At 46.5% G+C, this 26196-nt stretch overlaps 1 protein-coding gene across 2 annotated transcripts in view; it reads right to left on the bottom strand.

The window, feature by feature from the left end:
* ASIC2 (acid sensing ion channel subunit 2) overlaps positions 1–26196 on the bottom strand; it is a 1207137-nt gene that overhangs the window by 203261 nt on the left and 977680 nt on the right. The gene's annotated exons all lie outside the window — the stretch shown is intronic.

Genomic DNA, 26196 nt, shown 5'->3' with positions numbered 1-26196 from the left:
TATAGACTCATTTTGAACTTTCAACCTCCAGAACTGCAAGCCAATTTGTTTCGGCTATCTTAAGGCACTATTTGCAGTGATTTGTTACAGCAGCAATAAGAACCTTATACTTCCCAAAGCAGGAGGAAGAGAATGGGGCAGAGATGAAAACAGAAGGAAGGAACAGGGTGAGGCTGGACCTCCAGCTGTCCTTGGCTTTCTCTAAGCATAGGATTTGAACAGAAGGGCCCTGCTCCCTTCCTGTCATCCCACCCCTGTTAGCCACACTGACCTCAATCTGAACCAAAGCAATTGGTAATTAAGATAAGCCTTCCTTGACCTCCCTCACAGGGGAAGGGAAGGAGACAGCTGATTGACAGAGGACAGCACCCTGGGCTTGGGTCCTGGGTTCTGCTTCAGTCTGCCAGCCCCCTCACTATGTGATCTTGGGCGAAGTGTATTATTTCTCTGAACTTCTAAGATGCTTCCACTTCTCTGATCCAGCTCTAAGATTCTTCTAAGGGTGAAGCAAACTAATTTGTATAAGCTCAGAATGGGTAGAATGTTGAGCCCCCCAAAGGAGTATCTGAAACATCGTCCCTGCAGCTCCGTCCTATTCATCTTGTATGCAAACAGGGTGCCGATGCTCTGGGTGGAGGCCTACCAAAGCTGCAGGCTGGGGAACGGACCCTCAGGGAGATGCTCTAGTGCATATTAATTTGGGAATATGTCTCTGGCTGCCATGGCCAGAGGGTGGGCACAGATTGGTCCTAGGAACCAAAGGGAGGGGAAAAAAAAACCCTTCTTGTAAAGATCAGAAGCACCTCCTGGAAGTCTGCAAATAAATGAAATGTGCCCAGCATCAGCTGAGCTGGCAGGGATGAGAGGAGTGGCGGTCTGGGGGCTGAGAAGGGAATGCTGGTGGCCCAGGAGAAAGCGTGCTATATCTGCCCACAGTGGTGGGTTTCTAGCTGATGAGTCCTGCCCAACTCTTTTGTGACCCCACGGACCATGTAGCCTGCCAGGCTCCTCTGTCCATGGGATTTTCCAGGTAAGAATACAGGAGTGGATTGCAATTTCCATCTCTAGGGGATCTTCCTGACCCAGGGATCGAACCTGAGAACTGAGTGGTGGAGTCCTAATGAGGTTATTCTTTTAGCCATAGAAGGCTGGGTCTGGTCATGTGGTGAAATTGGGCCTGGGAGTAGAGCTTAGTGGGATACAGCATGGCTTAACTGAGAATCGTGACCCATGTTTCTAAAAGCCAAGCCCTAATGCAACTCCCGCCACCATCCTTTTTGGGGATTTTGAGTGTCTTAACTTTCAATCTCAGCTTCCTGATCTGCCAAGTGGGTGAGGGAGAAAGAGCTCTTTGGAGTCCCTGCTTCATCCCTGGCAGGCCAGATTTCCTAGCTGCCAAGCTCTTGGAGGCTTGGTTTATTCAGCTGGAAAATGGGGTTTCTTATCAGAGCACTGATGGATGAGATATTAAATGGTACAGGCCCTGGAGTGCCGACTTCCTCCCTGCCCCCGCAGGCTCTCTCACAGGTCGAGAGGAGAACGAGACACAGCAGGACACCAGATGTATGTGTGTGTGTGTGTGTGTGTGTGCACGCGTGCGCGTGCTGCGGTTCCTTCTGTGGGTGGCTGGATCTATGCAGCAGGGTGAAGGGTGCCTGCCTCCTTGTCCCCAACCAGCTGCTGTTCTCCCATATTCCGAGCAAAACTCCTGTCTACCTCTCAATCCCTAAGTAAGCATGATATGCACAAAGGGTGGGGCTTAAATGACCAAAGGTCTGTGGCAACCCACTCCAGAATTCTTGCCTGGAAAATCCCATGGACAGAGGAGCCTCATGGGTTATAGTCCATGGGGTTGCAAAGAGTTGGACACGACTGAGCACGCACACACACACCTGCTCTCTAAGCTCTGGAGCATCCCTGGCTCCCATCCGAGGCCTCCATTATCAGCTCCAGGTTTTCAGAAAGTTAACGTGATAGGGGGCCAGGAAGTTCCATCTCATGGAGTCCCCCACCTCTTATCCGCACCCTGGCTGACTCTTCCCTGTGATGCAACCCTTTCTCAGGCAAGAAGTACAACAGTGAGCTGCTGGCTGAGGGCTGCCTTCCCAAGAGATTGCCTTGTGAGGCTGACTTTCCAGTGGAGGGGATCTGCTTGCCTTAGGGGCTGGCAGAAGGATGGGGGGGTGTGTGCCAGGTCTCCCAGTGACAGGTCCATCATCTACCTCTTTCTCTCTGAGTTGGTCATGTCTGGAGAACACACCCATTTTCCTCCAATCTCAAAGCCTAAACCAAGACTCTTCAAACCTTAATGTGCTTATGAATTACTTGGGGATCTTGTTAAAATGCAGATTCTGCTGGAATGGGTCTGGGTCAGAGCCCAAGGCTCTGCATTTCTTGAAAGTTCCCCAGTGGTACTGAGAATTTTGGTACTGCTGATATCCAAGCAGCAGGAGCCCTGAAGGATCATCGGAGGCAATGACAAAGAGCTCGAGGCTCAAAAAGAGGGAGAAGGGAATTAAATGGGAGCTGTGAGCTGGGGACTGTGTGAGGTGGTTGAAAGTTGCTCCCTGTGCAATCCTTACATCAAGTTAGTAAAGTTAAGTGTTAGCATCCTAATTTCACAGAGGGGGAAACAGAAGGTCAGGGAGCTATAGACACACGCCCAGAGGCACAAAGCTGGCAAAAACAGGCTGGGATGGAGTTCGTATGTTCATCCTCTCTCTTTCTCTACTAAGATGCTTCCCTATAAATAAAGATGAAGCCCTTTTGCAACTCACCAATGGAAACACCTCTCACAAATAAACATATGGAAAACACTTGGTCTCATTCTGCATCCAATAAATACAAAGCAAAACAGTGTGAAATGATTTCTCGCTGGTCAAAACAGAAGAGACGGTTTCAGTGGCTCAGTGGTAAAGAATCTACCTACCAATGCAGGAGACACAGGTTTGATCCCTGGTCTGGGAAGATCCCACAGGCTGGGGAGCAACTAAGCCCATGAACCCCAACTAAGCCTGTGCTCTAAAGCCTGGGAATGACAACTACTACACCCATAACTACTGAAGCCCGTGTGCCCTAGAGCCGGTGCTCTGCAACCAGAGAAGCCACTGTAATGAGAAGCCCGAGCACCGCAACTAGAGAGCAGCCCCCACTCACTGCAACTAGAGAAAAGCCCATGCAGCAGCAAAGACCTAGCACAGCCAAAAACACACAAATAAATAATAATAATAAAAGAACAGGCATTTTAAAATAAGGATTGCAGGTGGGGCAAGGTGTGTGTGGTAGATGGGGATTCTCATACACTTCTCGGGGGAATGACTGATTGGAAAACCAGTAGCAACATTTATCAAGAGCCTTAGAAATGTTCCTAGCGTTTGACGCAGTCTCTGCTTCCGGGAATGTGTTCTAACCACGTCTTGAAATATGTCTGTCCCAGTATCATTCAGGATAAGGAAATAGTAGAAATCATTTAAACATCTAACAGGAGAGGAATGAGATGTAATTACAAAATTCCACGCAATGGAATTTTATGTAGCCACTGAATGATGTGTATGTAACACCATGAAAATACTAATGTCATAAAGGAGAAAAGCAGTTTGCAAAATGATACATAGGGAATAATCCCGAATTTATAGTTAAAAAATTCCCTTCTACCTATACCGATGAAAAAGACTGAAAGGAAGGAAACCAATTTATTAGTCTGAGTTGTGGAACTATGGGTAGTGATTTTTTAATGTATTTTCCAAAATGTTTCTCAGGAGTTGACTTTTATAGTGATTTTGTAAAAATGTCCTTTCAATGAGCATAGGTCCTTTGCTCTTAATCCAACTTAAAAGTCAAATGCACACAAAAGGCTTTATAAATTACTCTTTATTTTCTCATTGACTCACATGATGATTTCAGAGACAAGTGAACTTTACTTTTGATTGATCATTGATTGGTAGCAGCTTTGGGTTCTCTGTCCCAGCTCCTATGGTTAAATATTTCAGGGATAAAATATGCCGGGGATTCCCTAGTGGCTCAATGGTAAAGAATCCGCCTGTCAATGCAGGAGATATGGGTTTGATCCCTGGTTTTGGAAGATTCCACATGTTGTGGAGCAACTAAGCCCACGCATCACAACAATTGAGCCTGTGCTCTAGAGCCTGAGAACCACAGCTACTGAGCCTGAGCACCCTCGAGCCCTAGGGCCAGTGCTCCACAGCAAGAGAAGCCACCGCAAAGAGAAGTCTGTCCACCGCAGTGATAAGTCGGTGCACCACCCCTACTCACCGCAACTAGAGAAAAGCCCACGTGCAACAACAAAAGCCCAGCACAGCCAAAAATAAATAAATAAATAAATAAAATTATATGAAAAAATGTCACAATGTCTAAACAAGCACTCAAAAGTCATCACGAGGGTGATACGTTAAGAGGATCTTGTGAGTGATCACTCATTCATTCAACAGACTGGGCTTTATGGAGGCTGAGGAGAGGAGCCTGGGTATAGTCCGTGGGGTTGCAGAGTCTTTTCTCTAGTTGCGGTGAGTAGGGGCTATTCTGCAGTTGTGGTGCACGGACTTATCATTGTGGTGGACAGACTTTGCGGTGGACAGACTTCTCATTGCGGTGGCTTCTCATTGCGGTGGCTTCTCTTGCTGTGGACATGACTGAAGCGACTTAGCATGCACTCAGGCAAACTGTCACCTCAGCATCCATGGGTTTCCCAGGTGCCGCTAATAGTAAAGAACCCACCTGCCAATGCAGGAGACATAAGAGATGCGGGTTGGATCTCTGGGTTGGGAAAATACTCTGAAGAAGGAAATGGCAACCCACTCCAGTATTCTTGCCTGGAAAAATCCCATGGGCCAGGAACACGGCAGGCATAGGGTCACAAAGAGTCGGACAGGACGGAAAGCAACTTAGCAGTAGCACTGGAAGGCGAGAGGAACAGATCAATTCTGACAGTCCAGAGAGCACAGAACTTCAGGGTCGAGTAGCGTGGGGTGTGCTGGAGACAAGGTGGAAGGGACCCCTTCTGTTGGAGACAGCCTAACTGGAGAGAGATGTTCGATAAGGAAGGGACAAGATGGAGCTCTAAGCAGTGTTTGCAAAGACTCTAAGGGGAAACATGGAGAGCATGGTAGGTTCAAGGAGCCGCCCCAGTCTGGTCTGACCCAAGGATGGCATGTCTAGGGAGGAAGAGATGAGGTGAGAACAGCTGAGATCTTCACAGGCTGCAGATGTCATGCTGAAGGGTTTGGATTTTATTGAAAAGGTGATGGAGAGCCCCAGGAGGGTTTCAAAGAGGGGGAAACATCATGACCAGACTGGAGATTAACAACTACCACTCTGGGTCCACAATGGAGGCGAGATGGCAGATGGTTTATCCCGGGAGAGTGTTTGGGTGTGTTAAGAACTAGCCCAGGATGTTTGGAATAGATTAGGTGAGAAACAGCGGAGGGAGCAGGACAGATAGAAGGGGCACTTAGGCAGTAAATCAACAACTACAGGCCTTGCAAATTAATTGGATGTGGAGAGTTAAGGAGAGGGAGGAACTTCCAGGTTTCTGGGAGTTCAGAATCTTCTGAGTTGACTGTCAGAATATTTATAATTGTTGATTTATGTATTTTTGCAGGCTTTAATTTCAGGGTACATTAAAAGGTAATTTGATTGAACAAAATATCATTTAGACAAGACTTTTCAGGGATACATACTGCTGTTGAAAACAGTTGCATCCACAGACCAAAGGCCCATATCTTATCCACACGCCCTGGAAAGATGCAAGGGCCAGCTCCTTTCTAGCGGCTCTGGAAAGTCCTTGGCTGGCACTGAGATGCTTCACATTGAGGAGCAGAGTCAGGACGCTGGCTGGCTGGTGGAGAACTGCTCCTATATACCTGCCCTGGTGGCTCAGAAAGTAAAGAATCCACCTGCAATGCAGGAGACCCAGGTTCGATCCCTGGCTCAGGAAGATGCCCTGGAGAAGGGAATGACTATCCAGTTCATTGTCCTTGCCTGGAGAATTCCATGGACAGAGAGCCTAGAGGGTTACAATCCATAAGGCCCTGTTGCACAGAGCCTCAGGTGGCTCCCCCAAATTGAGGCAAGGTATGGGGGTGGAAAGTGAGAGGGTTACAAGAGTACATTGGTTTGGTCACCTTCTTCCTGCAGGTGACCTTTCCTCCTCGCAAAGCAGAAAGGAATCACGATTTTGTGATTTGCTCTGATGTATCTGTGAACGGCATCACACACAAACGCATATATACATTAGAGATGAGTCTTGGCAGGATCAAGCAGTCTGCTTTCCGTTGTGATGCTTACTAGGGCTGAGCCATCCCCAGATCTGAGTCTTTGGCTCCAGGGTGCTTGCCCTTTCCTGTTTGTCTTGTGGAACCCGTTTAAACATTCTGTATCTACCGCTCCCCCAAAGCACTTTTCTTTTTGTTGTTTGTTTTTTTCCCCAAAGCACTTTGAAACCCACAGTTTGGTGAAGTGGAAAGAGCCCAGACTCTAATTGCAGACAAGAGCTGTTTGGAATGCAGGGTCTCTCCCTTCCAGGGGAGACGGTTCCTTCTCTTTGACCCTCAGGTTTCTTCTCTGTACAACAGCCTCACCTTGTCAGCTTGCCTTGTGGATTGAGTAAGACGAACTCAGACAGTGGATCGAGTAAGACGAACTCAAAGTGCTTGGCACGAGGTGGGCACTCAGTGCTTGTTTCAGAGCTGGGAGGGACAGCCCATGGCCTACGGGTGTGACGAGTTACAGCCTCCTTTCTGTATCGTGGGGCTTCCCTGGTGGCTCAGACAGTAAAGAATCTGCCTGCAGCGCAGGAGACTCAGGTTTGATCTCTGGGTTGAGAAGATCCCCTGGAGAAGGGAATGGCTACCCACTGCAGTACTCTTGCCTGGAGAATTCCATGGACAGAGGAGCCTGGCAGGCTACAGTCGATGGGGTCACAAAGAATCCGATGTGACTGAGTGACTAACACTCTGTATCTTGGGAGAAGGGACGTGTGAGACAGGTCTAATGTGACATGCTCTGCACAGGGGCCCTCATGGGATAACCTTAGCCCAGGGATATCCCTGTATAATACAGTAATTTCTGCAGTGAAATCTTCTGTAATGATAAAGACAAAGTCCTCTTTACTAACTAGTGCAACTCAACTGTCTATGCTTAAAATAAATTAGCCATGCTGTTGACTCTGGCCCAGAACCACGTGGGGCTGTGCCCCAGTCTGCCCTACAGCACCGCAAGGCTGTCTCAAGTGTGATTTGTGCCAAATTCCTGGGAATCCGGGATCCTAGCTGGGGCTGGACTGAAAGGTGGCTTTCCTGGTGCTGAAAGCCGGGCTCGGTCTGGGGTGCAGAGAACTGGCTCCTTACCCCTGCTCCCCAACTACTTGCTCATGACCTTGGGAAAGACACAGACCCCTGTATTCAGCCCAGAGCCTGTGTTCTCTGCTTTGTTGCATCGTTAGGGTCCAGTCCAGTGGCTGGCACAGTGGGGGCCTCAGAGTCCCCTGGGTGAAGGAATTAAGGAATCAGAGACTCTGCCTCACCTTCCCGAAGACTTGGATACTAATTCCAGGCTGGAAGAATTGTATCAGGGCTACTGAATATAAAATGCCAAGTACTGTGCCTGGGGCACGGTGGACGCTCTTACGTTATTATTCTTATCATGAGTATTAGTTGAGCCGTACCTCTGGGCTCAACTGCTGCTTTCACTGAAGGCTGGCAGTGAACCTCAAACACAGTGGGTGTTCAATCTACGATAGAATATTTCTTTTTAATATAAATCTATTTATTTTAATTGGAGGCTAATTACTTTACAATATTGTATTGGTTTCACCATACATCAACTTGAATCTGCCCCGGAGAAGATTTTTTTTTTAAAGAAACATTTTAGTAAAAAAAATTTTTTTAAGACCTATTTTTATTTTATTTATCTTTGTAAAAAATGTTTTTTGGCCAAATGGCATTTGAGATCTTAGCTCCCCAACCAAGGACCAAACCCACACCCCTTGCGGTGGAAGGAGAAGTCCCAAGCCCTGGACTACCAGGGAAGTCCCTTCTTATCATGAATATTTGTTGAGTTTTGCCTCTGGGCTCAACTGTCACTTCCACCAAATCTGTCAGCAAGCCTCACACATAGTAGGTGTTCAGTCAATGATGGAGGATTTTGTTTTTAAAGAAACATTTTAGTTTTATAATTTTCAAAAACTTTTTGGCCACGTGGCATGTAGGATCTTTGTTCCCCAAGCAGGGATTGAACCCACACCCTCCTGCACTGGAAGTTTGGCGTCTTAACCACTGGACTGCTAGGAAAGTCCCAAATGATGGAGGATTTTTAAACCCGTTTTTCCCCTTTGCTTCCACTATGGACTGTGACTCTGATCCAGTTGCTCAGAGTATCTCTCCTCCCCCACTCCCTCCCTCCCCTCCCCTTCTCACCACTCCAGGGGCCACAGGGATGAATTGGGGAGGGGGAAGGGGGGAGGGCTACTGTACTGGATCACTCAGGACCCCACACACCTATTTTCCAATCCCGCCCTTGGAGGGAGAACCAAACCAGGCCCCAGGAAGTATTTTCGGTATTTTCCCCAGCTATTCTCATCGCTAACATTTTGAAGTGGGTGGTTCGAGCTGGTGATTTTCCTTTCTTTTGTGCAAACGAGACCAGAATAAACAGCGTAGGGTGAGTCACTTCAGCTCTTCAATTACTTAAAAACGCAAGGGCCTGATGAAGCTTAGAATGTCACCTTCTTCAGAAAAGCCAGAGCAGATGGGAAACACTCCATATTCTGAGTAGTCTCTGCCTTCCTGGCACAGGAGACCGGCTGCTAGCAGGCGACTAGCGCCCGGAGAGAAGAGGCCGAGGAGAAGCAGCCTTCACAGGCTCCCCCCACCCAACTCTGGATGCCAAGACCTCTGCACACACGACTTCATATCTCAGTGCATTTCATATTCGCCATGACCTTATGAGGTAATGCATGGAACTTCTATGAGGTCATGAATAACAGCCCCATATGTATTTCTGGTGCTGGAGAAGACTCTTGAGAGTCCCTTGGACTGCAAGGAGATCAAATCGGTCAATCGTAAAGGAAATCAACTATGAATATTCATTGGAAGGACTGTTGCTGAAGCTGAAGGTCCAATTCTTTGGCCACCTGATGCAAAGAGCCAATTCATTGGAAAAGACCCTGATGCTGGGAAAGATTGAAGGCAAAAGGAGAAGGGGGTGGCAGAGGGTGAGATGGTTAGATAGCATCACTGACTCAATGGACATGAATCTGAGCAAACTCTGGAAGATAATGGAGGACAGATGATCCTGGTGTGCTTCAGTTCACTGGGTTGCAAAGAGTTGGGCACAACTTAGCAACTGAACAACAACATATATTTGTCGCCTGCAGAGATGTCTGGCCCACTCCCCACGTGGTATATCCTTGAATCCTTGCAACAATCCTAGGACATAGTTATTGCTCTTTTACTTTCATAGACAAGAAAACCGAAGCTCAAAGCTATGGATTGAGGCCAGGTCTCCCAGTTTATAAAGCCTATAGTCTTATACCTCTGTGTTTCCCAAACTGTGTCCTGAGGAACTGCAGGGTCTCTTGAGATGCTGTCAGGGGCAAGAAAGGGTTCCATGGCCCAAACAGTTTGGGAATTATTTTTTAAAGAATTTTTTTGATGTGGATCATTTTTAAAGTCTTTATTGAATGTGCTGCAACACTGCTTCTGCTCTATGAGTTAGTCTCTTGGTGCTGAGGCATGTGGGATCCCAGTTCCTCGACCAGGGATCAAACCCACATCCTACCACACTGGAAGGCGAAGTCCCAACCACTGGATCACAAGTGAGATCCCAGTTTGGGAATTTTTGCTTGCACACCCTGCCTATTAGAGTCAGCACATATGTTACTTCCTAACGGTCCTGAGAGAGTGTGTGTTAAAGAAATTTGCGGACTTTGTTAGCCTAGTCACTTCTCTAACCTGATTGGTCATGTAGCTGTTCACTCATTCCCAGAGTGTTTATTACCATCTCATGGACCCCTGGGCTCAGTGGAGCAGGGCTATAATCCCTGCCAGAGGACTCAAAAACAGTGCAGTTTTACCCTTGTGTTCCCACTGGAGTCAGTTCTTGGGGGAGAAAACATCCAGTGGAGAAAAAAGTGTAAGAAATCACTTATAAAAAGTGAATACCATGTTCTTGAATACCCAGTGATTTATCAACCTTGCTAAAGTCTCATCTGGCACTTCTTGTTGAAGAGGCTTGAAGAGGTCCTCTAGTCTAACTCTGTGATAGCCACCAGAGCCTTGACTCCACCCTGGCCTTCCCAAGTCATCTTCCAGCCTCTGTTTACATACTTTCAGGGACAGGGAACTTGCTACTTTGCAAAGCAACCTGTTCTACATAGATAGCAGCTGTTAGAAAGTCATTCTTTCCACTGACATGAAACACTTCCCAGCAGTTCTTATCCTGTGGTTCCTCTTGCTTCTGCAAACTCTAAAAAATGGTGAACACCACTAGCATTTGTCCTAGAGTCTTCTGTTCTCCAGGCTAAACCTCTCCACTTTCCCATGGACTTGGAGTCTAGCTCCCTTGGAAGAAGCAGACAAATTGAGAAAGGGCGTGGGCCTTGGAGCTTTGAGGGGTCATGTCTCCGACCTGTTCACTAGTAGCTGTGTTGTTGTTGTTCAGTCATTCAAGCATGTCCACCTCTTTGCGACCCCAGGGACTGCAGCACACCAGGCTTCCCTGTCCTTCACTATCTCCCAGAGTTTGCTCAAACTCATGTCCACTGAATCGGTGATGCCATCCAACCATCTCATCCTCTGTCACCCCCTTCTCCTCCTGCCTTCAATCCTCCCCAGCGTCAGGGTCTTTTCCAATGAGTTGGCTCTTCGAATCAGGTGGCCAAAGTATTAGAGCTTCAGCTACAGCATCAGTCCTTCCAATGACCTTGGCAATTTATTTAATTTCTCCAAGCTTCAGTTTCTTTATTTGTGAAAAAAAAATCCTGGAGGATTTTATGGAATTTGCTGTAGAACTGTTTGAGGATGAGATGAAATAATGCATGCAAAGCACCCAACACGGTCCCTGGCACTAGGGAGGTGATCAGTACACATTATTGATCTCTCTTTGCTGCCTCCTCCATCTTTCTGGACTCTCCCCTCTTCCTGTGTAGAGGTTTCAGATTGTTACCGTCCCCATCTCCAGGCTTCAAGCAATTCCAGAATTGCTCCCCTACACTGTAGCATCATTTCTCTTATTCTAGAAACCAGTTGATACCCTGGTTCTGCTGTGAACCCCAAGGTGATCTTGGCTAAGCACTTCCTCTCTCTGAGCCTTTTTTTCCACATCTGAGGTCCAACTCTGGTGTTCTGAGGGTGTTCATAAGTGTTCAAATTCTCTTTTATTTTACATAAAAAGCCAGCAAATGATCTGTTTTTTTTTTTTTTAAGAAAATATAACAAAAGCCCCTTTGAGAATATGGTACCTCGCAGAACATGCTTGTGATTTCCCTGGGAAAACAAAAAATGTTGAATCTTCAAGGACTGGAAAACATTATTACTATTTGTATTTTTCCCCTTCTGAAAGACTTGAACTTTTGAGTTCATTTTCAACTAATTTTGAAACGAAGAGAAATCTGGTTTATTGGAATTCGGGTAAAAATTTTAGGCTTCTAGATTCTGGTTTTTGTTCTGAAAAAAAAATCAAACAGTTTAAAAAAATGCTTATTTTAAAGAGGGCCAAATAAAATAAATTCAATTCTTTTAGATTTGACTTGGTAAAATAGCCATAATTTGCATTCTGAAGAGTCTATCAAATTGGTTTAGGATTTGACCCAAACACAGAATTTATTTTGAGCTTTGAAATGCAAACTGTTTATAGGAAGATCATATTTTTTTTTCCTGGGAAGTTCAATCTTAAAGATAATTATTTAGAATTTGGATTTCATTTCTCTGCAAAAATAAAGTTACAAATGGCAGTCTGGTAAACTAGAATCACAGATGCTAATTACCTATTCACAATTGTTAATAATTTATATTTTTCCTTTGGAATGATTTCTGTTTTCTTATTGTCACTGCCTCTGTGGTCCTCCCAACACTTGGGGGGCTCTGTTATAAATGAAGTGTGTTTTGGGGGGGTTGTCCCGGGAACCTAATTATTCTCTAGGATAAATGGATCCCTGCAGAGCAGCAAGAAGAGAATATGGTACCTCGAGGAAGATGCTTATGATTCCCTCTGGCAAGAATTAAATAAAAAAAAACCTGATGAATGGATAGATAAATGTAATATACCCATACAGTGGAATGTTACTTGGTACTAAAAAGTCATGAAGTACTGATACATGTTGCCACATGGAGGAACCTCGAAAGCATCATGCATAGTGAGAGAGGCCAGGCACAGAAGGTCGCGTATCTGATGATCCCATTTATACGGAATATCCAGAAGAGGCAAATCTATGGAGACAGAGAATAGAGATGGTAGTTGCTTAGGGCTGGGAGAGCAGATAGTGACGGGTAACAAGTTCCTGTTTGTTTTGTGGGGGCGAACATTCTAATCTGCAGCTATGGTGATGATTGTACATCCCTGTGAATACAGTAAAAATACTGACTCACTCACTTTAAATGGGTGAATTGTATGGCGTGAGAGTTATATCTCCATAAAGCTGTTCCTTTAAATACAGAATTAAGCAAGGCAACTGGAGCACTATTTCCCTTTCCTGTGTTCCAGAGAGAGCTTTCTCCACCCTGTGGCTTGGTGCTGGGCTGCTGATCACATAAATATACTGGAATGTTTGTAGCGCGAGGATCTGTAATTTAGACAATACTTCTACACATCTCTTAAGAGAGCATCTTTTGTAAAATATTATCCAATAAAGCTACAGTCTAGCAGTATTCATTCATTCATTCACTCATTCCTTCCTTCCTCCAACAAACTTCTCCTGACCACCAGGTCTGTACCAGATAGCCAAGTTCACATCGGGGAACCATGTTTCCATGAGCAACCAGATTTTAACCAGGGATCCAGGTTCACACCAGGCAATCAAGTTTGTATCTGGGAGCCAGGATTTCACTAGGGAATCAGGTTCATATGAGGCATTCAGGGTCATACCAAAAAAAAAAAAAAAATGAGATTCTCACCAGAGAACCAGGTTCTTACAGGGATCCATGAAAAGTACTCTGATGTGCTAAAAGCCCTAATTAATTCTTTTCCATGCCAACCTGCATCTCACAGAACCCAACCAAAATATATTGAATTATCCTTCTTCCTTCCTCTCTTCTTTCAAATGTTTGCTCTTTGGCAACAGATTTTTTTAAGAGGAAAGAAAACAAACACCCAGATGTTTGAGGTTATCAGCTAAATTGATTAGTGTACTTTATGATAAGATTTCCAGCCTGGCTTCAAAGACAGAACTTGCCTGGTGCATTTTAATGTATGTACATATATACATATATATATATAGTCTTCTCAGGTGGCCCTAGTGGTAAAGAACCTGCCTGTGGAAGAGACTTGGGTTCATCTTGGCTCTATTTACTTATTTTTTTTATCTTTTGACCATGCTGCCTGTAGGATCCTATTTCCTCCACCAGGAATTGAACCCACATCCCCTGCAGTGGAAGTGCAGAGTCTTAACCCCTGGACTACCAGGGGAGTCCCTAAATGTTTCTTTATAGAATATTTGGTCCCAGAGAGGAGACCTCTAAGACAAAGGAGCCTAGAACTTTAAAGTTCAAGGAAACCACACACGAAAGCTCTCTCAGAGATGGGGAGACAGTGTCCCCGAAAAGATAATGCAAGTGAGGGACAGTGCCCCAAATCTTACTTAGGGCTTCCTCTGTAACAGATGCTATGCTAGAACCCAGCTAGAAGTGGGTCACGGATGACAGACTTGGGGTCTGCCTTGGAGGTTCATAATTTGCTGGGGAAGAAGAGAAGTCAAGGGACAAAGAAGATGCTGGTCACAAAACATGTGATTTTTGCATGGGACATTCCACAGGAGAGGTCTGGGTATTTCTGCAGACACCTCTGTTTCTTTTCGAGGATTTTACTAATAGACCAGCTTCTTGGATAGAGCTCCTGTTTGTATTACATGAGACTTGGAAACATGGTCTTGATACGGAAAACAACTCCAAACACAAGCCAAGAACAAGGAGTCAGGTGCTGTGCATTTAAACTCGGCAAAATCCTACCCGTAAAACGGATGGGGCTGTTGGAACTGGAGTTCCCCCTCCGCTTAATGTTAATTATTACGCTCTGGCTTTCTGGGTCCTGAATTATTCATGAGGCCACATATTAAATATGATGGTGATTGGCAGTCTCCAGCTGTGGCACCTGAGTGTGTACACGTTGCCTCTGTTTCCAGGAAACACAGACTGAGGGAAGGGACTCACGGGTCTCAGGGCTTTGGGGGAGCACGAGATGGTGGGGAGGGGAGGAGGGAAGCTGGAGAAATGAGATCCGTGGGAGAAAGGTAAAGCGATGTTGCTTTCAGAGAAGGTGGTTGTGAGCTGAATAATGAATGGGCTAAAACGTGGGGAGCAAGAGAACTGATGGAACTGGAAGGAAGTACTGGGTAAAAGTCAAAGGAATGAATAAGTGAATACATACTTGCTTAAAAGATCTGTGCTTGAAGGGAGGCGTGTGTGCTCAGTACTGTCTGACTCTCTGTGACCCCACGGACTGTAGCCTGTCAGGGTTCTGTGTCCATGGGATTTCCCAGGAAGGAATACTGGAGTGGGTTGCCATTTCCTCCTCCAGGGGATCTTCCCAACTCAGGGATTGAAACTGTGTCTCCTGCATCAGCAGGAGGATTCTCTACTACTGAGCCACCAGGGAAATCCTTTGAGACATCTTATTTAATTCTCAGGTCTGGACACACACCTGTTCACTTAGTTCCCCACGACTCTCTGATTTGGGCATTAGCTGCTTTGCTATGCTGGAAGCTGGGGCTAGTGCCATTCCTTGGCTAGTCACGGGGACTTCAGGACATGCTGTCCCATATCCACTGGGAAGAGTCTGGTTTGGAGGATAGGGCACCCCTATGAACATCAGGTGCAGTTGAGAGGGGCTGTCAAAGCCTTCCTGCCTTGGGAGGAGGAGGAGCTCTGCTGGGAACCCTGCCAAATGGAGCCCCTGAGCCCGAGTCTGATGGGGAACTGATTGCCCCTTCTGGTCCTCACCATCTAAAGCAACCTCTGCAGCTGTTTGCCAGACTGGCATAGAAAAGCTGCCTCCTGAGTGTAAAACGGTCAGCCTTTTTTGGAGGGCAACTTGGCACTCTCTATAAAAATGAAAAATGCCTAACACCTTTGACTTGACGCACATACTGTGGCAATGTTTGTTACAGCAAGAAAACAAGAACCACTCAAGTGTTCACCAGCAGGGAGGTGATTAAATATAATTCTCTGTACAGAGAGGCAGTGTACAAGTTAGAAGGCAGCATTTGGAGCCCTGCTTTGACACTTACTGTCTCTGTGATTGAAGCAAGTTGCTAATATTTCTGTGCCTCAGTTTTCTCATCTGTAAAGTGGGGATAATAGTGCTCATAGGGTCCTTATGAGGATTGTAAGAATTAATCTATGCCAAGTGCTTAGAACAGAGCCTGGTATATAGTCAGGAGTTAATAAATCTTAGTAATTAACAGTACTCTGTAAGTATGTCCTCATTCATAAGATTCCCTCTTATTTCCCTCCCCCTAGCCCTCTATGACTCAAGTCTTTCCCCCTGGGCAGGCGGCCATTGAGCTAGTTCTGGTTCCAAGGGACAGCTGACCCCATGGAGCTTAAGGACTGGGACTGTGTCCAATCCTAAAACTCAGAAAGTGAAAAGCATAGTATAGCTATAGTATACATTGTTGTTTTGTCGCTAAGTTGTGTCCGATTCTTTTGCAACTCTATGGACTATAGCCCACCAGGCTCCTCTGTCCATGGGATTTCCAAAGCAGGAATACTGGAGTGGGTTGCCATTTCCCCCTCCTCCAGGGGATCTTCCTGACCCAGGGATCTAATCCGAGTCTCTCACATCTGCTGCACTGACAGGCAGGTTCTTTGCCACTGAGCCACTAGGGAAGCCCATAGTGTACATAGCTCTGAGCTGCCAGTCAAGGCTTCAGTGGGAGCAGGATTAGGCAGCAAGCTTTCTCTGGCACCCAGGGCTAAGAAGCCACTGGCTACAGTCCTTGATCTCAGCCAGCAGCAGCAAGGAAAGGTGAGGAAGTATAGGGATCTGTGTTTCCTGCAGGGAAAAGAAGTTTCCACGGACCCAGGCACTGATGTCATTACTAACAGCCTCCCTAATGTCATCACTGCTGACTTTTTCCTTCCTCCTTCCTTTTCCCCCATTCATTTATTAAGAATCTGTAGTGATCTCACCATGTGCCAGGCAGCATTATAAGGATTCTGGGCACACAGAGGCAAAGAAAATGGCCATCTTTCAAGGAGTCTGTGGTCCAAGGGAAGGACCAGACAAGGAAACAAACAAGTCTAGGGTAATTGCAAACATCCTTTGACAAGAATTTCATCTGTTTATCATTGATTCCTGGCTTCTAAAACAGTGTCAAGTACATAGTAAACCCAAATTAATATTTATGGAATGGTTATGCACAACAGTATGATGTGTACAAGTTACAGAATTCATACCAACCAACTCTATTTTGGAGGCAAGAAAGTCTTAAGACAGAAAATGACATATGAACAGCGTTTTGGAAGATGAAGAGGAGTTTGCTAGTTTGACACAGCATGCAGTTTAAGATGTCCAAGATGAAGTTGTGTGGACAAAGAGCGTCTCCTGCCTTTTCAGCAGAAAAAGTATGTCAGCCGTAAAAGTCATCAGCCACTACTGCAACCCTGAAAAAGTGCACCCTGAGGGGATTCAGGAGTTAGAAAAACTGAACACTGGCTCTAGATAGCTAAGGTGCACTTTAAAGGCGTAGTTTGAATGAGCCCAGACTCTTGCATCTTCCCACACAGAGAAAAGCGCTAAATGCCTTACTTTGAGATGTCTTTTTTGGTATGATTAGCAGTAGTCTTTTGATGATCAACTGCATGTTTGGTTTTTTTTCCAGCAAGAACTCCTATGTGTTCTGGCTCCTCCCTTACTGCTTTGGAACAGCTTCTCAAAACTATCTAAGTGGCTGTATTCCAGACTACAGTCCTCGATAATGTCCCGAATAAAACATAACTCTTAACCTTAAGGTTGTGTAAGCTTTTCAGTCAACAGCTACAATGATAAATTTTGAGGTCACAGGAAAACGGCACGGCACACGTTCTCACATCAACGAACGCAGAAGAAAAGGGCCAAGAGGTGATGAACAGCTTCCTCCCCTTAAGCCCCGGTCACTCTGTTCATTTTCTTCATTTCCTCTATAACCCTTATCATAGTGATACATAATCCATTTATCTGCTCACGTGTTGTCTGGGTCCCTGTCTCTCTAGCTCCTAGAACAGCGTCTGCCTCATGGTTAGAGCTCAATAAATGCTCACTGAGTCCATTAATAAGTGAGGGAAATGAGAAGAGGAGAAAGATCAGGCCCTGGGCACCCACAGCCGAGGACTCCCTCCCAGGGTGGATGGGTCTGCGGCAGCATGGTTCAACAGAAATATAAAGGGAACCGCCGATGCAATTTCAAAGTTTCTTGAAGCTATGCTTGAAAAAAAGTTAAAAAAAAAGCAGACTTTCCTGGTGGTCCAGGGGTTAAGACTCTGCCTTGCAATGCAGGGGATGTGGGTTTGATCCCTGGTCAGGGGACTAAGATGCCACATGCAGCAGAGCAGCCATGCCTGGGTGCCACACCACAGCTACTGAGACCACACAGCACAGCTGGGGAGTCCGTGCACAACAACGAAAGATCGCACGTGATGCAACCAAGATCTTGCGTGCCACACCCAAGACCCAACACAGTCAATTAATAAATATCTTTAAAAAGCAGAAAAAAACACACACAGACGAAAGTAATTATTTAGCCCATTACATCCAAAATAGTATGACTTCAACCTGCAGTCAATATAACAATTATTGATATTCTTTTCCCTAATCTAAGCCTTTTCACTGGAAAAGACTCTGATGCTGGGAAAGACTGAGGGCAGGAGGAGAAGGGGGTAGCAGAGGACGAGATGGTTGGATGACATCACGGACTCAATGGACATGAGTCTGAGCAAGCTCTGGGAGAAGGACAGGGAAGCCTGGCGCGCTGCAGTCCAAGGGGTTGCAAAGAGTTGGGCACAACTGAACAACAACGAACAGCAAAAGCCTGTGATTACACTTAAAGCACATCTCAGTCGGAACCAGCCATTTCAAGTGTTCAGTAGTCACAGGAGGCCGGTGGCTGCCAGAGTAGAGGGTGGGCCTGAGGCCTCCACCCTGCCGCCCACTGTGGGGCGGGCACGGACCCTGCACGACTCGTCACCCTGCTCTGGGGAGGTGAGGAAATGGGAATAAAACCTCTTAAAATCATGGAACGTGCACTCTGGCTCCCTCTCTATGTCAGCACTCTGGCGTGCCAGCCCCTTGACGCCTCCACGCAGAGGCTGAACCCCCTCCCAACTACAGTTTCAGTCCCTTCCCTTCTCTGCTGCCTTCTCCTCCTGCTCAGCAGAGAGCCCAGCATTTTTTACAGCATATTTGCATTGATCAAGTGTGACAGCAAGACCCACTTTTCCAGGTCATTTTATTAAAAAAATTTTTTTTTTCTTAAAGTTTCTCTTTTTTTAATGCGGGCCATTTTAAAAGTCTTTATTAACCTTGTTAAAATATTGCTTCTGTTTCATGCTTTGGTATTTTTGGCCACCAGGCATGTGGGATCTTAGCTGCCTAACCAGAGATTGAACCTACATTGTAAGGCGAAGACTTAACCGCTGGACTACCAGGGAAGTCCCTCCAGGCCATTTTAAATGAGTGAAGATCTAGGGTGGGAGTGGGATGTGTCCAGGGGTACCTGGACACTCTTGGGCCCCTTCAAACAACCTTTTCAAGGCTCCCCTGCACTGTGGGGGCCTGTGGCCTGGGAGCACCAAAACCCTCCTGTAACAGGCAGGGAGGACCAGCGGGCCACAGTCCTTCCACCCACTTGGGCATTGTTCTGAGAGCTTTGCCTGGATTCACTTGTGTAAACCCCACAGCAACCCTACCTGACAGGTGCTGCTGTTCACCCCATTTTACAGATACAGAAACTGAAGCACAGGGATTAGATAAGCCGCCCAAGGATGTATACCTCGTGGGAGGTCAATCCAGGATTGGAAGCCCGTGTGCCTTGCTCACGATCTGTGCCCTTGACCGCTGTGCCCTATAGGAAAGGGGCAAAGAAAACACTCTGGGAACAGGGTTGGGGGAGATATGGGGATGGCTTCCTGCTGGTGGGGAGAGCATGGAGAAGATGTGCCTAGCCAGCAGGTGGGGACCTGGCGGAGTGACCTGAACTGAACCTACAGGGATGACAGACAGCATTTCCCATGTGGGGTCCTTGCTTTTCTCTCTCTGAAAGGCTCTTGGGGTCCTCACCACTTAGAGCCAGGAAGCCCCCAGGGCTGCTCGCATTTTCTGCTGATAGTTAAAATGGCCAAGGAGAAGGAGTGCTTAACGGCTACGGACAGATGAAAAGCTTATAGAACTAGAATGGTGATGGTTACACAAAGCTGGGAGTATACCATGTGCCACTGGATGGACGCTTAAAAAAAAAAAAAAAGGTTAAAATAGCAAATTTTATGCTTTGTTATGGTTGCCATGATTTATTTTTTTTTTAAAGGGGGAAATTGCCATTTTAAAAAAGGGAAATTGGGACTTCCCTGGTGGTCCATTTGTTAAGACTTTGCCTTACGATGTGGGTTCGATCCCTGGTCGGGGAGCTAGGATCCCACACGCCGCAGCTAAGAGTTTGCATTCTGTAGCTAAAGAGCCTGCATGCTGCAACTATGTAACCCAGCACAGCTAAATAAACAAACAAGTCTCTCCTCATGATTCTCACGTGGGTGAGCAACAGCCAGATCCCAGCAGCGGGTCAGACCTGCCTGGAAACCTCTAACAGGTAAGAGTGAGGGTCCATCACACAGAAGCACAGGTGACCACTCAGTGTCGGGGGCTGCAGCCAAAAAATGCTCACATCTACCCGCTGCCAGGGGCAGCCTTTATCCACGCTCCTTCCCTGCCCTGGAACAAAGGTCTCTCTGACCCCCCAGCTCTTTCCATCACGCGAGAGGGACACACCTGCATCCTACATCCCCCTTTGCCCTCCAGGAGCTGGATATCAGCTATACGGATGCAGAATCCAAGAGACTGACATGGGGACCCCCGAGCTGAGGCTGGAGAAGACAGAGGTCCGCAAGATAGTCTCTGAAAGTTGAGCAGGGGAGGGAGAGACTTCATCTGGAGGAGAAACCCCTCTGGGGAGTGGCACAACTAACCACTACTCCCCAGAGGGGTTTCTCCTCCAGATGAGAAACACTTGCCTTGAACTTGGAAATTCAAGTTCATAGACTCTGAGAGGCTACTTAAAACAGGATGATTCGGGCAAATCACCTAGCTTCTCTAACAGTGGGATGAGTTATACCCAGCAAGGGCTCTGATGGGGAAGGGGACTCAAGAGGAGGAGAGAAAAGGTAAACGGAAATGAAAGAGAGTCTATAAGGAGGCATAGAGATTACTAAAAGCATTTTCACAGCTTATCCAGTGTTCATCTTTTCAATCACTCATCTGTCTTTATTCAGCAAACCTCTCTGGACCGAGAGCTGTGGAAGCGAACACAAGACACAAGGAACGTGGTCCCTGCTCTCAGGAGGCTCACAGAAGAGCAGAGGATAGGATGACTATGGAAATGGGTTTCCAGGGTGACAAGGGCACTGGTCCATGTCTACACAGGCTCCCCCTGAGGAGTGGGAGATGGGGAGTATTCTAACTATGGAAGGAAAGTCTCGGGCAAGCCCTTATGGAAGAGAAACCGCCCGTGTTGCACCTCATAAGGCAGGTGTGTCTTCCCATGCAGGTGGGAGATGTGGCTCGAGGAGCGTTGCAGGAGGGAGAACAGGGCGAGCAAAGACGTGCAGCCATGAAACGACACGGCTCATTATGGGAACTGAAATATGGCCCTAGCGTTCGACATGCAGGACATGGTAAACAGACATCTCCTTGTTGCTGGCTAACTGGGTGACCTTGGGACAAGCTGTTTTTCTGGCTTGAGAAACGTTTCTGTCTGTGCAATGAGGGGATCAGATGAGATGATTCTTGGGGACCTCTGCAACTCTGGCTGCTTCTGGGGGCATTGAGATCCCTGTCACCAACATATTCAAGCAGGGAGGAGGTCATCTCACCCAGGTGGGATTGTGGTCTTTAATAGGTGCTTGGACCAGATAACCTTGAAGGTCCTTTCAAGCCCTGAGCCACCCTGGTTCTGGCCCCCAGATGGGGTCTGTGGGGCTGTGCCTGGTAGCCGAGGACGGTCATGCAGGGCATCTGTCCCCTTCTCCACGTCCCAGGTGGGACTCATGCTAGTTCACGAAAGTCTGATGAGCCCACACAGGCTGACCACTGAGTGACTCATAGGAGGACTCTTCACTTCTGTCTGATAATGGTCAGAGGACCCCCAAGGCCAAAAGCTGGCAGCTTTGTGCTCAAAAAGACAGCAGAAGACTAGGGGCCCTGGCTTCTGATGTATTAACTACATATGTATCAGAGCTTCTGCTTTTCTGGGCTCAGAAGTCCCTCTGGTGATTGCCCATCTTTGGTGAAAGCCAGTGCCCAGGGACAGGCTATATTCAATAAAAGGATGCAGGTAAAGAGAAAGGAACACAAAGCCCTGCCTGCCCATCCAGAAACCACGAACAAGGCAGAGATCTATTGCCCCTTCCATCTTCTTATGGCCTATGGGGAGGGCACCCTTTGGGATGGTTCCAGCTCAGTTTTGCCATTGTCTCAGCTGGGTGATCTGGGGGTCATCGTGTCCTCTCCAGAGGCTTTTGTTTCCCCTCCTGTACAGTGTAAATAATCATGTCCATATGTGCATGCACGCGTGTTAAGTCACTTCAGTCATGTCCGACTATTTGTGATCCTATGGACTGTAGCCTTCCAGGCTCCTCTGTCCATGGTATTCTCCAGGCAAGAATACTGGAGTGGTTGCTATGCCCTTCTCTAGGAAAACTTCCTGACCCAGGTATTGAACCCAGATCTCCTGTGGCTCCTGCATTGCAGGTGGATTCTTTACCGCTGAGCCACCAAGGAAGCCCGTGTCCATATGTACCAAATAAAATAACGGGATTCTGTAAGCTGACTCACCAGTGTGGATACCCAGGTTGATGGTAAGGTCCCATTCCTAGGTGATGTGCCAATGAATATAAGTCCAAGAGAGATGGGGGCTGTTTTGATATGTAAGTATATATGTATTATATCCTTGCCTGGAAAATTCCACCAACAGAGGAGCCTGGTGGGCTACAGTCCATGGGGTAGTAAAGAGTCGGCCACGACTGAGCAACTAAGCACGTTGTATTATATAGTACTATGAATATTATATGGTATAGTTTTTTTCCTTTCTACCTTTGACCTCCTTCCCCCATTTTCTCCCTTCCCACCCTGTCAATCTGTTCTCTGTATTTATGAGCGTGTTTCTTTTTATAGATTCCATATATGAGAGATTCTATGTCTGACATTTCACTTGGCATAATACCCTGTAAGTCCATCCATGTGGCTGCAAATGGCATTATTTCATTCTTTAAGGCTGAGGAACATGCCACTGTATGTATGTGCCACATCTTCTTTATCCACTCATTCATCAACGGACAACTTGTTTCCGTATCTTGGCTACTATACATAGTGTTGCAGTGAACACTGGGGTGCATATATTCCTTCAAGTTATTAATAGTATTTTCATTTTCTTTGGATAAGTACCCAGAAGTGGAATTGCTGGATCATATGGTAGTTCTATTTTTAATCTGGGGGGGAATCTTATTCCGTTTTCCATAGTGACTGCACCAATTTACATTCCCACCAACAGTGCCCAGGGGTATCCGAGGGGTTCTTTTTTCTCCACATTCTCATCAACACATTTCTTGTCCTTTTGATGACAGCTCTTCTGACAGGTGTGAGGTGATATTTCACTGTGGTTTTGATTTGCATTTCCCTGATGATTAGTGATATTGAGCATCTTTTCATGTGCCTGCTGGCCATCTGCTTGTCTTCTTTGGAGGAACATCTATTCAGATCTTGTGCCCACTTTTCAATTAGATTGTTTGTTTTTGTTTTGCTATTGAGTTGTACGAGTTTTTTAAAAATATATTTTGGATGTAAAAATATTGATGTGTGAATGGATTTTCAGGAATCTGTATCTTGCTTAAGTCACAGAAGAGGTTTCAGCTGGGTTCTGTGTCAATTCCCCCATTCCTTGAGGAGCCCAGTTTGTAGACAGCCAGCCCACTATGCTTGGAAAACTTCCAGGACCACGGAAGTTGGTCTTGGGAAGACCCAGTGGGTCACTCAGTTAATTTCCTTGGAAGGTAAACCACACTCCTCCCAGAGCCAGTCACGGAAGCCACAGACACGCTGGCAAAGGCTCTGGAGTCTGGCAGCCCTGTGGTCCCATCCCAGCTGTGCCCTCTATTTTCTGTGTGACCTGCAGCAACTGTCCTGTCTAAGCCATAATCCCTCCCATGTAAAATGGCGAACAGCATTGCCAGCCTTACGGTGGTGCTGTGAGAATCGGCAACGATGAGACGAAGCACCTAGTGCAGTGCCTGGCACAGACGGACACTCCAAAAAGGTGCTAAGAGCACTCACTAAAGAGCAAAAAGCGGGACTTCCCTGGTGGTCCAGTGGCTAAGACTCTACACTTCCCACACAGGGGCCCCAGGTTTGATCCCTGGTCAGGGAACTAGATCCCACATGCCTCAACTTAAAAAAAAATAATATCCCACATTCGGCAACTAAGACCTGGCCCAGTCAAATAAATTAAAATAAATATGAAAAAATCTTTTAAAAAGAGCAGTAAGTCACACACAGAGCGTTACCTGGATTTTGACCAATGAAATATCACAGACGTTCCAGAGAACAGCCAATCTTGTGCGCCTGAGATCTCACATTCATTTGTGATGTGGGTCTAAATGCACTTCTAATAGTCTATACCAATGAAATCTTTGTCAAATGCCTGCTATAAAGCTCAGTACTGTGACAGGTGCCTTTCAGGAGAGAAACAGAAGACACCCCTCTGTTAAACAAAGGGGGAACCCAAGAGTCGGCCAGCTTCAGGAGTCTGACAGGGCTCTCTGGTCCTCAGGGAGCTTAGCATCCTGGTGGAGGAAAGAGCTGGAGTGAAGAGTCAGCTGAGGCCCAAAGGCCAACCTGTGTGCTCAGCACTAGAGGTGAGAAAGGCTGATGGTTCCTCCCGGGAATGGGGGCGTGGCATCAGCCAGCCAGGCACTTGCCTTCCTCAGCTTCAGGAGGAAACTCACTCCTGCATCTGCCCATGCCCGGGTCTGCCTGCACACAGGTGTGACATATGCTAATTTGTGGGGCTTGGCACTCTTGGGGAAGGGAATTCCAGAGTATGGCCAGGGGTGGGTGGAGAGGTGGAGTTCCTGGTGGTCATGGTCCTTTGGAGCTCACACTGCTCACTCTGTACGGAGGTTCACGGCAAGCTGAAGACCAGAATGAACCCTCCAAAGCCTGGAGCCTGCGTCTGAGGGCATCCAGCTGCTCTTGCTTGTGGTAGCCCTGTCTCCTCACAGACGGACTCTGTTGCATCTTCCAGGGGTGCTAGCAGGATTCCCTTCCCTTCCCTGATGGACCACCATGGTGGTCCCAAGCCGCAGATCGGAGCCTCTGAGACTGACTCTGCTGCCTGGCGGATCCAGGCCGGACAGATCCTTTTGTGCCTTGCGATCAGGGTCCTGTGATCACTGACCCCTGGCCCCACTGTTTCCTCAGGTTAAGAGACTCTCCTTTCCAGCCTGCTTCTCCGGTTAGCTTCTTGCTTCAGCATTTCTCATCAACAGAGTCCCCTGCATTGTAGACATCTTTCAGGAAATCCTGATAACAACATGTGCAGAAAGTTAAGATTAGCAACCAGGAGGGAGGCAAGCAGGAGCCACTGGATAAGATTCTGGGCCCCTGTGTGCCATCCAACTCTACCACTAATGGATTTTTATTGCTATAAAAATAGTCATAACACAACATGTACCATTTAAACCATTTTCAAGTGTACAATTTGGCGCCACTTATTTCTGTTTTAATAGACAAATCAAGTATCCTCTGCAGCTTTAATCTCCTCATTCATATCCATTACTTACTTTCCCCCCCCTCAATCCACAAATATTTATTATCTAGGGCATTGCCAGCACTGTGCTAGGTACTTGATCAGTTTTGCTAAGGTACTCCTACAATAAATTTGAACAACTCTTAACCATGTGAACGTTTTAAAGCAGCGTCTAAATGTAATTTATTTTATATTTGTGGTTTAAGTATATTCTCACCACAACCTTGGGTTGTAAATTTTGCTCAAGGAATTTATGGAAAATGTCCTTTCTACAACCAGTAGGGAAGGAAAAACATTTTCTTCAAGCCTCTTTAGGGTCCTTGGCGGGGTGTGAGAACTCAGCTGACACAGATAGATTAACAGCAAAAAAGCACTCTCTTTTTTTTTTTTTTAATTTTTAGATGGATATGTGAGCCTTTACAAGAGAATGGAGACCTGAATACATAATCAGGAAGTTTACAAACCTTTTAGACAAAAAAACCAATACAGGTGAGAAGAATGGATGAGACAAAGGAGTCTGGGCTGGCAGTTAGTGATGAAGAAATAACTAGCAAGACAAGGGTTAGTTTAACAGGATCTGTTTATGCAGTCTTTTTGGCCTCTACATCCCTCTCTCAGGTGGTAAGGATGCCTCCTGGTTCAGGGAGTACCACTGTCACAGGGGAATTTTTGACCGGTTTCTGAGAAGGGTGTGGGGGAGGTCAGAGTGAACTTCCTGCTTTTGTTGTTTTCTCAAATTCTTTTTTCCCGGTTTTACTTTAAAAAAAAAAAGTTTTTTATTGGCATATAGTTGCGTTACAGTATTGTGTTAGTTTCTGCTGTGAAGCAAAATGAATCAGCCATACATGCACATATATCTCATTTTTGAATTTCCTTCCCATTAAGGTTCCCGCAGAGCATGGAGTAGAGTTCCCTGTGTTACACAGTAGGTTCTCATTTCAAATTCTTTCAGCTTAAGATATCTGATAAGCCAGGGTGCCATA

Source organism: Bos javanicus, chromosome 19 (assembly GCF_032452875.1).
Source record: "Bos javanicus breed banteng chromosome 19, ARS-OSU_banteng_1.0, whole genome shotgun sequence".
NCBI lineage: Eukaryota > Metazoa > Chordata > Mammalia > Artiodactyla > Bovidae > Bos > Bos javanicus.
This window is presented reverse-complemented; position numbering and strand designations above follow the sequence as displayed.